Here is a 14,969-nt window from a genome sequence, read left to right as displayed (position 1 = left end):
ACGAAGACAGCTAAATTGTGTCAAACGACGAAAGACCTCGCCCGCACGCAACGGTATAGGTTACAACACGGAACAGCGCTTGCGGTGGCGGGGCAGGGGCAGGGGGCGTGGAGGGCGGGAGATTTATGGGGGACTGGAAAGGGGGAAGGTCAACACAATATACACGGTGTTTGGGGAGAGGGGCGGCTGGGGGAGGTCAGGGGATGGGGGGGTAAGGTCAACACTATATACACGGCGTTACGGAGGGGAGGAGCGCCGGGGGTTAAGGGTTAAGGTCAACACTATATACGGGGGCGGGAGGAAAGGGGGGGGGGGGGGGATCAACACCAAACTATGCCAAAGCTTGACTATGCACCTCCCTTCAGAATACGGCACTTGGAGGGGAGGCGGGGCGGTGCAGGAGGGGTCACGTCAACTCTCACTATACACTACATTTTTTGGGGAGAGAGGGGGAAGGTAAGGGGGGTCAACACCATGCACCTCCGCTTTGGTCACGTATATGGAGGGTCGTGAAGGGTGGGTGAGCATGATGTGTCAGAGCTGTATCCATATTCTGCACTCAAGTTCCGACTCCCACCCGGACACTTATATATCTTATCTCTCCGATTTGCTGATAAGACCGGTAGTTAAGGCGGAATTGAGACCAAGGGGTGAGAAGGAGGCGCAGGAACATGACCTACTAATACCTCGATATCCCGCACCTTTTCTCGCTCCATCTGCCGCCAGGACACATTTTATATTTCATCTCTCCAATTTGCTGATAAGACCGGTAGTTAAGGCGGAATTGAGACCAGGTAGTGAAAAGGAACAGGAACACGAGTCCATACTTCGATATTCCGCACCTTCTCTCGCTCCCTCTGCCGTCCGGTCACTCTAGTACAGTATCCCATTAATAAGGACGACCCACTGTGAACGAGACCGGCGTTTAAGGCAGAAGAGAATGAGAGAGAGAGCAAGAAACACCGTTGCCAGATTATCGTACTCAGAGGATAGTATTTACCGGTTTCTGACGCCTAACTATTGCCAAAAAACATCAGACTCTAACTCTTTTAACGATAACTATAATTGAGTTTCGTTACTGGAGCCCAGAAGACAGTTTTGGGGTAGGAAGTCGGGATATATAAGCGGCTGAGTACGACAATCTGGCAACGTTGGCCAAGAAAGATTAATTAAAGATACTGAACACGATGGCACACTTAGATGAGATAGATAGTGAAGCAACGGAAGAAGCAGTCGGACCATAACTAGCCAGAAAGAATATAAAAAAAAGTAATGGAGAAAAAAATAAAGAAAATTAGAGAAAATAAACACTATGCCACGAAGATTAATTAAAGGCACTGAACACGATAGCACACTTAGATGATGGAGATAGAGAGTGAAGCAACGGGATGAGAAGTTGTGAGATTACTAGTCGGAAAGAATAAAAACTAATGGAAAAAAATATAGAAAAGTAGAAAAGAGAAACTATGTCACGCTCAGATGCTATAGTAATAAGTATAGTAGTAGTAGTAGTAGTAGTAGTAGTAGTAGTAGTGGTAGTAGTAGTAGTAGTAGTAGTAGTAGTAGTAGTAGTAGTTTATTTTCGCCCTGAGCTATATGAAAAATGACAAAGAGAAAATATAGAGAAACAAAGGAAGTGATGATGACGGAGAGAAATACAGAACAGCCCCACGACATCATCACAGTACGTTTATGGTCTGAAATCACGCGGTTACGTCACGTCCTTGCCCCTGGGTGTAGTGAGGAACCTGCATGACCAAAGTAAGTGAAATGAACAATCTGAATCAAACAATGGCTCAGGAAGAACGTAATTTCACGCCATTAATGAAGTGTGTGTGTGTGTGTGTGTGTGTGTGTGTGTGTGTGTGTGATGGTCAGCTATGAAGCCATGTGTATCACTATTGTTGGAATGGAAGCAACGCCCCCCCCCGCCACCCCCCAACCCTTCCCATCCACCACCACCACCACCATCATTTGCTTCCCTCTCCATTAAATTAAAGGATGACCTCTGGCAACGATCGTCTCATATTGATCTAATGAAAAAAGTTACGAGTTGGAATAAAACAAGAAAACACGAATGGGGAAAACAAAATAATCACCACCAACAGAAGAAAAACAGTACAGGGGAAAAAATAATCTTAGAAGTAAACAAAACAAAAATGTAAATCAACAAATACGTAAAATATAACCTTATCAGGACAATATTCTCTGATTATTATATATGTAAAAACAAATATTCGTGAGATAAGATTATAAAACACTACGGGTACCGACACACACACACACACACACACAGAGAGAGAGAGAGAGAGAGAGAGAGAGAGAGAGAGAGAGAGGCAGACAGACATAGAGTGTGTGTGACTGCATGATTGGCGTGTCCGTACAGGCGGCCACTCTCGCGCCCTCCGCCTCGTCCGTCAGGCTTCTGGAGTTGGCACGCGGCCATGGCGAGGCGTGCGTAATGCAGGACCTTCGCGCCTCCTTCCTCCGCCCAGACGTCCCCCCCTTCCTTCCCTTGCCCCACCATTTGTCTGATACCTTCGTTAACAAATAATCCGTAAGCACTTTCCCATTTAAAGAAAATTCACTGATACAAGTCGTACGAACCATTCTAATTAGTAGTCATATTAAAAAACTATAGAAAAGGCTGTCTATTTATTATACTATACTTCTTATACCTTGGCCTAGTTTTCATATTTTTAGCCCCGATGATACGAGTACTATCCCATTTCGTACCAAAAAGGAAAAGTATGAAAAAACTATATGTACATTTTGACAATACCTCTTCTACTCAGCCCAGTTTTCCAGAGTACTTATTCCCCCTTCTCCCCCTTGTTGAGAACGTTAGGAATGGCGCGTAGTAATATAGCGAATCCACTATACGTACTTTTAAATGGTGGGTGATTATGTAAAAAAATATAATTGACTATACTTTTACCTCAACCTAATTTTTCAGAGTAATATCGACCCCCTCCCCTCTGATACGAGTGTTAGGAGTGGAACGGACGAATTATACGAATACACAGCAATTAATAGCGAATGGGGGAAAACACAGCAATTAATGGCCGGTGTTAAATGTAGGTGCTTACTCCTCCCCCCCCTCCCCCACCCCACCCCCACCCCACCCGCTCGTCCTGGTGAATGAGTCAGCAAGTCCGGCCAGCCAGCCAGAGCGGGATCGTGTTCAAGTGACCCAAATAATTATTTCAAAACGAGGGCATGTGTGACGGCGCCAAAACTGTCAGTGAGGAGAGAGTCGGTCCAGTGAAATTACGACGAAACTCTAAAGAAACCACCTTAAACAAACACCATTCGCAGTTTCCGTAGTCTCTAATGTTACGTTCAGGTCTCATTTTCTTATTATATCGTTCATAGGAAGGTCGGTAATTTCGGGAGCAACTTATCGTCGGTCAATATTAGTCGTCTCTACAAAAAAAAAAAAAAAAAAAAAAAAAAAAGCCTGTCTCAACCTTTGCATGTTCTAAATCTGATGACAGTGTGCTCCATCCTGCTCCGGTAAAGGTTCAAATTTCAAAACTTCATCTCTCTCTCTCTCTCTGCCCAGACTTTTACAATTTTTAGGTGGGTTAAGATTATGTGCGTGGACATTCACAAAGCAGCAAATTATTCCAGGTACGATAGACCTTAAAATCTACCTAAACGCTCACCCACACTTTGTCCAAGTTCTTAATGCAAGAGTTCACCCGTATTTTCATGCTTTCATCCCTTTCACTCTTAAAATCTGGAGCAGTTTTCCTTCGTCTGTAAATCAAGTAAGAAGTATCAAACACCTTTCCAACCGAATCTGACTCTCCTGTGTTGGTAAATCATCCTGTCCTCTGTTAGTGAGTAATGTTATAGCTATTTTTGTTTCTTTGTTTATTACTGTTTCGCCCTTGCGTTGCCCTTGTAGCTGTAACAAAGGTCGTAGCGTGCGTTAAAAAACAATACCCGAAGTCTGGTCGTGACGATAACAAAGTGAGTCAACTTAAGACGCTGAGGATAAAGAATAATTAGTTGTATTTTTCCTCACAGATTATATTCATGAAAGAGATTCGGGTATTAGAGCCAGAAAGCTTGAATTATTACTTTATTGTTATCATTATTATCAGTAGTAGTCGTAGTTGTAGTGGTAGTAATAGTTATTGTTTTTACTCCACTAATGTTCCTTTACTACCACTACCACTACTACTACTACTACTACTACTACTACTACTATTACTACTACAAAAAAACACCTTTTCCTATTTGAACGACGCCCCCATTTGCCAAAGAACAATATGCAAGATCAAGGAGAACCACTAACTCTTCTTTCTCCCACAACCTTGAGACCAGCCCGGCGTTGAAGCTCCCACCAGTGCCACCTCCACCACCATCACCACCACCACCATCCCCGAAGCACCGTTCCAACAATTTACTTTCCCTCGACAAATCGTCCTTGACAGCCTCCACCACCATCACCACCACCACCACACGACCAGTCCTTACCCCGAGGCACGTACACAGGCGGTGGTCATGCTACTTTCCCTCCGGGTTGCGACGATGGCACAATCATAAAGAGGAAATTACCAGCGGATTCGTGGACATGACAACGGCCACACCGACATTCACTGACCACTGGCTCGCTATCAACGCAGTGAGTGAAAGGACGGTGCTTTACTTCTACGTGAAGGGCAATTTCATCCATGGTTATGTAAGGTCTGACTTTCCACGTGTGCTGAGACTATGGCCAGGGTTAAGACATTCACTACCATTCCTTGACCACGGGCTCTCTTAACGCAATGAGTGAAAGGACGGTGGTGGTTTATTTCTCCGTGAACGGCATTTTCATCCATGGTTCTGTAAGTTCGGACTCCTTTTCACGTGTGCTGAGACTATGGCCAGGGTTAATAGGCACTCACTACCATTCACTGACCACTGGCTTACTATCAACGCAGTGAGTGAAAGGACGGTGGTTTATTTCAACGTGAAGGGCATTTTCGTCCATGGTTTTGTAAGGTCGGACTTTTCACGTGTGCTGAGACTATGGCCACGGTTAAGACATTCACTACCATTTCTTGACCATGGGCTCTCTTAACGCAATGAGTGAAAGGACGGTGGTTTATTTCTCCGTGAACGGCATTTTCGTCCATGGTTTTGTAAGGTCGGACTTTCCACGTGTGCTGAGACTATGGCCAGGGTTAAGACATTCACTACCATTCCTTGACCATGGGCTCTCTTAACGCAATGAGTGAAAGGGCGATGGTGGTTTATTTCTCCGTGAACGGCATTTTCATCCATGGTTCTGTAAGTTCGGACTCCTTTTCACGTGTGCTGAGACTATGGCCACGGTTAACAGGCACTCACTACCATTCACTGACCACTGGCTTACTATCAACGCAGTGAGTGAAAGGACTGTGGTTTATTTCAACGTGAAGGGCATTTTCATCCATGGTTTTGTAAGGTCTGACTTTTCACGTGTGCTGAGACTATGGCCAGGGTTAAGACATTCACTACCATTCCTTGACCATGGGCTCTCTTAACGCAATGAGTGAAAGGACGGTGGTTTATTTCTACGTGAAGGGCATTTTCATCCATGGTTTTGTAAGGTCTGACTCCTTTTCGCGTGTGCTGAGCCTATGGCCAGATTTGATAAGGTCACACTAACATTCATTGATACGTTTGCTTGGGCCGTGTACCGCTTTGATCAGGTCTAATCAAACACCGAGGTAATCACTGACCTCTAGCTTGTTACCTCTCAATGCAACAAAAAGGACGGGCTTAGTGAGTGACGGGCATTTGTAAAATTTCCAACATTCCATGCGTGTTTGGGCCGTGTACAGCGCTGATCAGGTCTAGTAAAACTCCCAGAGGAATTTACTGACCCCCAACTGGCTAACTTTCGATCAACAGTGAGGAGAACGGGGTATTTTTAGGTGCATTTATAGCGACTCTAACCATTCATACGTTTGCTTAGGTCTTTTATCTCGATGATCAAGTCTAATAAGGTCTGGTTAGGCTCCCAGCAGGATCCACTGACCACCTGCTGGCTACCTCTCTATCAACAGCGAGAAGAATGGGGTATTTCTAGGTGAAGGCATTTATAGCGACTCTAACCATTCATACGTTTGTTTAGGGTGTTTATCTCGATGATCAAATTTAATAAGGTCTGGTTAGGCTCCCAGTAGGATCCACTGACCACCTGCTGGCTACGTCTCTATCAACAGTGAGAAGAATGGGGTATTTCTAGGTGAAGGGCACTCCTAATGATGTACACGTTTTCTCGAGGCTGCGGGCTCTTCACCAATGCCGAGCCGCGTAGCACCTTGACCAGGGCTAACAAAGGGCACTTCCATATGGCTACCTTAGGGGCTCCTCTTCCTGCCCCTTCCCCTCCTTGCCCTGCCCACCGCCGGCCCTTGATGACACCGTACGAAACAATTAAGATGTAAATAAAGGTATACCCCTAATTCAGGCTAATTAATTCATAAAACGCAGGGATGGTGGACATTATACCCGAGTTATGTATTCTCTCTCTCTCTCTCTCTCTCTCTCTCTCTCTCTCTCTCTCTCTCTCTCTCTCTGTGGTAAGGTTAGGTATCATACTTGTGGTTAGCATGACTGACAGGCAGAGAGAGAGAGAGAGAGAGAGAGAGAGAGAGAGAGTGTGTGTGTGTGCTCTGCAACCTCCACTACTCTTCACTGCTCCCTCTACCAATACCCCCTCCCAAAGCACCCCCCACCTCCAGCCCCCCCTGCCTGCCCCACTTCTCCCTCCCCCCAAAACCACAGCCGCTCACCACAGCAACATCCAACCGTCGATCCAGGTACGACCTGACTTGCATGTTAATACTTACAAAGAAAAAAAAAAAAAAAAAGAATGTGTGTCCGCTGGCGACCACTGCGAGGAAGCTGAGCAACGTAAACATGCAAACGCTGCGCAAATCCTCTTACCGATTGGTGTTTTATTGCTTGAGACTGGATATAGTGGTGTCCTTGGTGACGTGTTTTTTTGTGTGTGCTTTTTTTGGCTAGGTTGATGTGGAGGGATGAGGAACTAGCAACATAAAACGATATATCAAAACGCAAATCCTCTTACCGATTGGTGTTTTATCGCTTGAGACTGGATATAGTGGTGTCCTTGGTGACGTGTTTTTTTGTGTGTGTTTTTAAGTGGAGGGATGAGGAACTAGCAACATAAAACGATATATCAAAACGCAAATCCTCTCATAGTCTAATATTTCACGGTTACTGACTGGAAATAGCTGTGCCCTTGGTAATATACAGTTTTGTTTTATTAATTGACAGATCAGTAGAGAGGCGGAATGAGCAATATTAAACGATACATCAAAACACATATCCCCTCACAGACTGATATTTTACTGTAACAGACTGAAAATATCTGTGCCCTTGATAACACATCTTTGTTGTTGTTGTTGTTGTTGTTGTTATTGTGAATGAGAGATCTAGAGAGAGGAGAGAGAGAGGCGGAATCAGCAATATGAAACTCAATATCAAAACGCAAATCGTCTCATAGTCTGACATTTGAGTCCAACGTTGCCAGATTATCGTATTCAACACATTGTATTTATCCTTTTTAAGCCTCACCTTCTCGTACCTAGACAAATAACGAAAGAATATTAAAGTTAGCGTTAAAACTGTTATTTATTGATGTTTGTTTGTTTGTTTTTGCTATAGATATCAGTCAGAAAATACGGGGAGTGCGATAATTTGGCAAAGCTGCATTTGACTGTTAAGGGCTGGAAATAGCTGTGCCCTTGGTAACATATCTTTTTTTCTTATTGTTTAAGAGATATAAAGTGAGGAGGAATCAGCGACATAAAACTCTATATTAAACGCCAATCCTCTTATGGCCTGAAACGATATTGGTACAGTCAGGTAATATGTGCCCTTGGTAACATATCTTTTTTTTTTCTTATTGTTGTTTGAGAGATCTAACGTGAGGAGAGATCAGCAACATAAAACTCCATATCAAACGCCAATCCTTTTATAGCTTGAAACGATATTGGTGCAGTCTGGTAATATGTGTCCTTGGTAACATGTTTTTTTCTCTTTGTTTGAGAGATTTGAAAGCAAGCAGAATAAGCAATATAAAAATATATAAAAGTGGGCAGGAAAGCCTTATCAGATGTGGGTGTGTGAGCCCCGAGATGGTGAATATGGGTCTGTATCAAAATGGAGGAAAAACAGAACATAAGAAAACATAACGGAGGACTTCATGGTCGCTGACGTCACTACAGTAATGACACGCGCTCCGGTAGAGGTGAAAGTTTAGTCATTCCCTGTGAAATTAGAGAACTATGAACAGGACATATACAGTTTACTCAAATGACGTGTTTTGTAGTTTACTTTGTTGATTTTCCGCATTTTTTGCCGGTGAGAATAAATAGCTGGCGGAGTGAAAAGGTGGATCAAGCAGAGTGAATATGTCTTTGGAATGGAAAATAAGGAACTGGTTAAATGAAATGACGGAGGGATAGTGTGTCTGTTATGGTTCGTCGCTTCTGTAAACACCTCTCCACCAGAACTTGACTTCTCTTTTGGACACTTTTTACTTTTATCTTTTTTAGGAGCAGCATTTAGCGGGCTTTTTTCCTACACTTTTTTTATGCCCTTGAGCTGCTTCCTTTCCTCTAAAAAAAATACAAAAAATGCGGAAATAAGTGGCTGAGTGGCAAGATTGAGAAAAGTGTGTTCGGGGAATCAAACTCAAGGAGCTGTCCAAACAAATGACATGTGAATATGCAGTTTGTCATTCATGTTCATTCCACACATCTTTTTACGGTGAGAATTACAGACTGAGAGGAAAGACAGAGTAAAAGATTGTTCTGCGAAGTGGAATAAAAAATATCAATAAACTTTCTAACCAAATGACGTGTAAATCTGCAGTTTGTCATTTACTTGCTTTTAACATATATTTTACGGTGAGAGTTATTAGCGTCGTAAAAACTAATTAACTAGCGGGAGCAGCGTACGCAAGGGGGCGTATCGCTTCACTCACCCGCCGCTCCACTCATAACGGACCCCGCCCCCACCGAGCAAGCCTCCATGCATCCTTCCTTCCCATCTAGACTCCCTCCAAGGATCAACCAATTTGTCCCAACCATGAGTTACGACGAAGAGAACGAAGGTGACTAAGTAGGAAAAAAAGCAGGTTAAGTAGGAAAAAAAGTGGGTATATAGTAACAAAAGTGAGTAAGTAGGAAAAAAAAAAGGGTAAGTAGGAACGCAAGTGGCTAAGTAGGAAAAAAGTGGATAGGTAGGAATGTAGGAAAGAGGAAGAAAAGTGGGTAAGTGGAAAGATAAGGTGGTAGGTAGGAAAAAAGTGGGAAGGTAGGAAGAAAAATAGGTAGGTAGGAAGAAAGTTGGGTAGGCAGCAAGAAAAGTAAGTAGGCAGAAATGAAAGTGAGCAGGTAGGAACGAAAGTGAGTAAGTAGCAAGTGGATTGGTAGGAAGAAAAGTCCGTAAGTAGGAAAAAAAAGTGGGTAAGTAGGAACGAAAGTCGGTAAGTAGGAAGAAAAGTGCAAAGGAAAGTGTTCTGTGAGATGAAATTCATGTTGACTCTACACATTCTTAACGTTGAGAGTGACTGGCTGAGAGGCAAGGGAAAGTAAAACCGCTCATCGTGTTGAAACTAAGAAATTTTCCCACTAAACGACTGTGTGATGACGTAATTTATGATTCATTTACACACTTTCAACGAGGTGGTTATGGCTGGTTGCGTGGGCAGATAGTTAAGTGTGTCAGTGTGTGTGTGTGTGTGTGTGTGTGTGTGTCAATTTGAACAATATGAAATTAAGTATACGGTTTAATGAAATGATTTGTGATCCAGAAGTTTGTCTTGTATGTTAATCTGTCACACTTTTTAACGGTGACAACAGCTGGAAGGGTGAATATAAATTAAGACAAGGGTGTCCTTTCGACGATATGAAAATGAAGAACAGGTTTAATTAAATGTCGAGGGATGAGGAAGCTCGTCACATATGTTTATCTTTCACAAGCTTTAGGTGCGAGACTAACAGATTGAGGCGATGGAAATTATTATTAAGTCGTGAAGTTATATGAAAGTGATATCACGTGGCAAGGGTGACATTCTCTCTCTCTCTCTCTCTCTCTCTCTCTCTCTCTCTCTCTCTCTCTCTCTCTCTCTCTCTCTCTCTCTCTCTCTCTAAATCAGTCGTGGTCAGAGGAAATGCTGCGTTAAAGGTTGAATGAAAACAAACAAACTGTCCTTCCCTGATCATAAAGTTACGTCACACACACACACACACACACACACACTCTCTCTCTCTCTCTCTCTCTCTCTCTCTCTCTCTCTCTCTCTGTCAAATATTGATAAAAAGAACTAACAGCTGCCTTAGATGGAGCACACCTGAGCACATAACACTAATGTGTGTGTGTGTGTGTGTGTGTGTGTGGTTGAACGCCCCCTTACCCCCCTCAAATCAAGCTAAAGATGTAAAGGTGGCAAAGGGCAAGGGCGAATAGGTTACACACACACACACACACACACACACACACACACACACACACACACACACACACACACACACACACACACACACTGAACATTTTTTTTATTACTATCTGCTATTTTTTTTTTTTTGGCACAATTCGTTGGGATATATAAAAACTTTCGAGGACGGGTATAATTAAATTTGCTTGAACTCATCTTATATTATTTGGGTCTGTGAAAGTGTCGCATAAAGAAGGACTTGATTTATATTGTTGTTGTTGTTGTTGTTGCCACCCCCTCTCTCTCTCTCTCTCTAACGTTGCAACATCATCCAACCTAAGACTAATCAATGTCGACGTTAAGAGAAAACACCAATTAAGAGATATAAAACAATTCAGCTTTTCTCTTTTTTCATGGTCTTTGTCTTAGAATCGTCCTTGCCGCGTGGATTGTCTATTGCAGTGACCTTTTCTTTTTTTTAATTGGCACAGAAAAAAAATAGTGCTGGGTTCTCCTACGACCCATGAATGTATAGCTCTATTGTTTCCTCTATTGGTTTCTGAGAGAGAGAGAGAGAGAGAGAGAGAGAGAGAGAGAGAGAGAGAGAGAGTAAGCTTGGAACAGATGGCACAAAATGAAATCGGCGCACTTGTGTCTGTAAGTGTGTAAGTGTGTGTGTGTGTGTGTGTGTACCTATTCGTCCACTCTCTGGCTCTCGTATCTCCTTCCCCCTCTAACACACACACACACACATACACACACACACCGGAACGAATACGCCTCAGGGTTTGAAGTCCTGCCGCGCCGATATGGTGTTCCCCCCTACCCCTTTACCTTCCCCTCCCTCCTCCAAACACCGCTTCACCACCACAACACGCACCACCACCACTACCACCACCTCCCACGTCACTCCCAACACCTCCACGTCAATTACATTTGGCTGAACCGAGACGTAAACACCACCAACACCACAGCCACCACTGCTTGTTCTCTCCTCCATTTCCCCCTCATCAGTACCACCACCACCACCACCACCAGAGTGCATAATTATGACCACCACTCAAACCGCAAAACCACATTGATCATTCTTTTCCTTCATCTCTCTCTCTCTCTCTCTCTCTGTTGAAACCATCGAAATAGTGGCGGGATCCTGGTAGGGAAGAACATACAAAGTTGACGTTTAGGATATGTCTGACCAGCCTTGAGGAGCACAAGTGTCCGTAAATCTGTGCCTCAACGTCACAAGTGTCGCTAAATCGGGTTCATGGAGTCTAAGGCATCGTGATAAAAGAAAATAATATACCGTGCTCTGCTATCTAGTCCGTGGTTTTATGACATCATTAAAAAAGAGGCTAATAGGTTGATGGGGTTGAGCATGAGGACATCGAGGCCGAAAAAATTTAAAAAGAGCCAGTGGTGAAGGAGAGGCGGTCACGTGGTGCGCCGCGCGGCCAAGTCAGCTGCGCCCAGGAGGAATGGTGCCGCGGTGCTGCTCCCCGGTCCCCGCACGCCCAGCCGCCGGCCACCATACGTGTCCCCAAACCCAGGAGCCTCGAAATGTCGGACACACCAGGAGCACATTGTTCGCATAGTTGCAACACTGCCGACGCCTGGCTCCCCGAGATACTACTGCAGCTGACACATGGCGCACACACAGACCAACACAAACAACCGTCATATGCTGCGTTACGTACTATGGCATGCCAGTGTGCGTTCATGTTATTGTGTCAGTATTTATTTCCGTACACAGCTGACCTAGTGAACACATGACTACTCAAGTACACCTGTTCCAAAAATGTTGATGTCCTCCTATACGCTCAATCATCATGTATAGCATCCCGAAACTGATTTCTCTTTTTAGTCACTCTACTCTATTTAGGAGCAGTAAGTAGCGGGCTTTTTTTTCATATTGTTTTCTTTTTTTTTACGCCCTCTGCTGTATAAAAAAATAAAAAGCAGATTAACTCACGCCTCCGTTCTATCAACCCCATGACCTCCAAGGAAAACGTGCCACTCTCTTCAACTTGTAGCTACTAAATGATACATGTGTGGGCGTTTAAGAATGCATAGTGGACAAATGGCGCTTAAACGTATACACGATTATCCATAATTTCAACCTTTTCCCCGCCAAACGATAATAGTACACGCAACCGGAACGTACCCACTCAATTATGCATCATATTACCTTTTTTTTTGTGTGTGTGAACTGATCAATAGCAATATACAAAAAGGCGTATAACAATGCAGACGCACCACATAACTCACACTCACAGGCATCATATTAACGCTCCTGCCCCACAAAACGATGAGTGCAAAGGGCGTATAAGAATGCATGAATACACTCCAAAGGTAACACGCACAAGGACGGTGTATGGACGAGGCTGTGGAGCATGTCAGGTAGGCAGAGCAAACCCCAATGCACCCTCCCATCCCTCTGCTGTCCGTCCGCCTCCCAGCCTGTCCGCCTGTCACCCCTGCCATGGCCCTGCACCTCCTGGCGTCCCCCAAGCCTAGTGTGCAGACAGACAGCCACGACTCGCCAATAAATTCCTTTTTGAAATGTAAATTAGTTTCCTGAGAGCCTCGTTGTGTCAGGTGTGCAGCCTCGATCACGAGAGAGAGAGAGAGAGAGAGAGAGAGAGAGAGAGAGAGAGAGAGAGAGAGAGAGAGAGAGAGAGAGAGCGTGGGGGACTCCAACTATTTTGCACATTTTCAACCTTCATAATTATCCGCCAGAAGAGGTCGGTGTGTGTGCGGCCAATAATAATTCTAAGAACAATGTCGGCACGCGGAAACACAGAGAGCCAAGCAGAGAGGAAAAGGCAAGCGGCGTCACCCAGCTCGGGGGGGAGGGTGGGGGGGGAGGCCAGGCGGGCGAGAGGGCCAAAGATGGTGCCTCCGCGGAAACGCCGAGTGCCATAAAGTTATCGACAAGAATGCCAAGCAGCCCCGAATATTTTCATGTTTCCCGAGGAGGCAGCGAGGAAATGGGATGTCGAGGCACTGCATTGAGAAGTTGGTGCCGTGACTTGAAAGTGATTTACGTGGGAAAGCTCTTGCGTTATGAGGTTATGGGGGTTCGGCAAGGTTGTATACTGACTGACTGGAGAGATTGGAAAGGAGGAACCAGGGAATAATATAACGCCATGCTTGTGTACGGTAAACATTATGGCACTTAGACAGTCTAAGAAACGCCATGCAGTCTTTGCGTTGAGGTTATGGGATTCGTTGGGGTTGCATACTGACTGACTGGAGGGGAGAGGAACTAAGAGAGTAACCAAGGAACATAACGGCATGCATGTGTAGGCTGATCATTATTGCACTGCGACCCTCATGCATTGAAAAACAGTCTAGGAAACGCCATGTTGCTCTTGCGTTTTGAGGTTACGGGGTTCGGTAGGGCTGTATACTGACTGACTGGAGACTGTAGAGAAGAACTAGGGAATATACCGTCATACTTGCGTTGGCTTTACATTATTATGCTACGACCATCATGCCTTGAAAAACAGTCTAGGAAACGCCGTGCAGCTTTTGCGTTTTGAGGTTATGGCCTTGTGGGATTCGGTAGGGCTGTATACTGACTGACTGGAGACTGTAGAGAACTGGAGAATATACCGCCATACTTGCGTTGGCTTTACATTATCATGCTACGACCCTCATGCCTTGAAAAACAGACTACGAAACGCCATGGCTCACAATCGGGACCAACAACAAACAAAGGATAAGACCCAAAACAACAGCTCCATAATTTGGCTCCGGCAGCTATGCAAACACCCCCGAAAAATCAATAGCATATAAATAGAGAAAAAAAGGGGGTGGGGAGGTTGAGGAGGTGAAACTGGGCGCTTGCAGTATATGAGTTCGCGTGTGGTCGGCCGCAAGCAAGCAGGAAGGAATGAGTTGGTGGGCGAGGTGCCAGAATATTTGGAGCGTCAGAATAAACCAACATAAACCGAGATGTATGCGATGCAGCGGCGGTGGTGGGGTTGTTGCTACCTCCACCGGGCTTTCGGGCTCGTGTTTCCCTCTTTGCAGACAGACGAGCTAGCAAGGGAGTGGCCAGGGCCGGCGTGCGCTGCGGGCTGAGTCACGCCGCTTGAGGTTGCACGCGCACAAGCACCATCCAGTACATGGCCACAAGCACGGACGCCCAGCGAGGCACGTGCACGAAGAACAGTACACACGCCTGCTTAAAAGTGTTCACCCCTCACGCACACCCACACAAAGGCAGGCAGGCAAGCACGCACCCACACCCACGTAATGAGCAGTAATAGGACGAATGTATGCAAGCAATCTAACGACAGGAAGGAGGGTAAGCAGGCAGGATGGAAGGGAGGCAGGGAGGGAGGGATGGTTGGAGGCTGAGGTACAGACAGGGGAGACCGGCCGGCAGGCAAACAAACCAGACAGACGGACGCACGCACAGGAACGCACACCCACGCACGCACGAACGCACACCCACACCCACGCCGTCTGTCCCAACTTAAAGGTGAACACCGGTACAGCATCGTCG

This window comes from Eriocheir sinensis, unplaced genomic scaffold (assembly GCF_024679095.1).
Source record: "Eriocheir sinensis breed Jianghai 21 unplaced genomic scaffold, ASM2467909v1 Scaffold606, whole genome shotgun sequence".
Lineage (NCBI taxonomy): Eukaryota > Metazoa > Arthropoda > Malacostraca > Decapoda > Varunidae > Eriocheir > Eriocheir sinensis.
This window is presented reverse-complemented; position numbering follows the sequence as displayed.